The sequence below is a fragment of the Egretta garzetta genome, unplaced genomic scaffold (assembly GCF_000687185.1).
Source record: "Egretta garzetta isolate BGI_Z169 unplaced genomic scaffold, ASM68718v1 scaffold130, whole genome shotgun sequence".
Lineage (NCBI taxonomy): Eukaryota > Metazoa > Chordata > Aves > Pelecaniformes > Ardeidae > Egretta > Egretta garzetta.
Genome location: NW_009258284.1, coordinates 1,876,143 through 1,878,135, shown reverse-complemented (window position 1 = coordinate 1,878,135; position 1,993 = coordinate 1,876,143).

Here is a 1,993-nt window from a genome sequence, read left to right as displayed (position 1 = left end):
TATTTCACATGAAATGCATAAAATTGCATAGCAATGTCATAGCTACTGTACTTCGAAGCAGCAGGATCACCAATTCCTTGTACTCAAACACGTTATGTTAGTAACATTTTGTAATTACAACTTGAACTTGTCTTCCCACTGTATGATACACAAGACAAATCAGACCTAACACTGCCTAATACATTACCACATCTTTTAATTAATGGTAATTTAGCAAAGCAAAGCACTTAACAGTTAAGAAGGGAAAAAAAAAAAAAAAAGAAAAGAAAAATTAAAAAAAAAGGGGGAGTAGATCACAGCTCTGCTGTATAGATGTATACTGAGAAGCTGGTGGGTAGGGAAGGAAATTTATTAAATGCAATGAAATGCCAAAAAACACTATAATGTCAAAACTCAAAAAACCTCTACACAGCACGTAGTCAGGATACCATTGTAATAGTTTTATTCAAGACAACTGAAGAACATCTTGCACAAACTCTAACTGTAAGAAGATAGGCACAGCATACAATTGAGCATTGGTTCCTTTGGAAAATAAAACCATTTAACGCTCACATGTTTGATTAAAAAACCAAGTCTGCTACAACCTTTTAAAATAAATCCTTTCATGATCACAGGATCAAAATACTTGTTACAAGATGCTGTGCTACCTAATTGGATATTTCAAGCATTTCATGAGTGACGGAAATGCTCAAAAAGATTCATTTTTAAATTCCCCTGTGCAACTTCTGCCACAGAAAAAGCTGTGAACGCAAAAGTGGTTCAAGTAGATAGACACTACATATCATTAACAGCTTTTAAAGGAGCAGAGATCCATACAGGACACCATAAATCAATAAGATCACTTTTTTTTTTTTTTCCTTTCCCTTATGTACAAAAAAAAAATATCAGAAAGAATATTACTAAGATTAAAAGAAATGACATTTTAGAAAAGAAATGCCACAACTAATCACACAAAATATAAACTGCCCTTACTAGAAATAAGGTTGATAACTGGTAAAATAGCATTCCAAAAAGTAGGTAAGGGAAGAGAGGTACATGGATCACAGTACTGGAAGGAAAATAAGCTCTTGGCTCTGTGATAAAAATTCCTAACAGGAGCTCCAAAAGCAAGGACAAACTGATACCTTTTGGATTTTCAGCACAGATATCTACAAACTGTCGTCTTCAAATACTCAAGAGTTGCTGGACATTTACCAAGGACACCTGAAAAGACCACTTCTGCCTCAAAGCACACACTAAGCACGATACACATGACAGCCATAAATAGGAAGCATAAAGGCAGCAACAAACATTTAAGCACCTTGCTCAAGAAAGCAGCTGCACAGTGCCTTCAATTTTGCTTGAAGATGACTTATTTTTGTTTTCTACATACTGCTTTTTCTCTCCCTCACTTCTCACAGATACCAGAGACAGCAAATACCAAGCCTTAGAGGTGGATCTGAATTAAAAAACAATCACGCCTAACCAACATAACAGAAAACAAAGAAGCCATACGATGTGAAAGAATGGGTCCACTACGCAAGTTTAATTTAGACAGTGAAAACAGCCGCGAAAGCTCACCTACAGCTGCCTAATTAAAATGTTAATTATATTTACCAAAACCATGATGCATTTGCATTTACAAAGCATCTTCATACCAAGTGTACTTGCATAGAAGCCTTTAATGAAGTTTATTTTTGCTACTTGGTAGGAAAGGATGGATCTTGCTAAGAAAGGAAAACCGTAGAAACTGCCCACTCTGTAGTCAGGATAAACTGCTTCTGAGCATCAACTAAAGTAAGTGCCTACTGAAATTTGTATTCAATACTACGATTCTGTTTTTTTTTTTTACTTGTATGAAAACCTCCAAACCTCAAACAGCAGAGGGACACAAGGGCTACGAAGGGAGCCCAACCTGCCCCTGCTGCGCAGCTCGCAGCCTACTTCCCAGCCCGCTCGCCTTCCTTTGGGGCAGCCCCCAAACCGGGCAGCCCCCAAACCGGGCAGCCCCCCG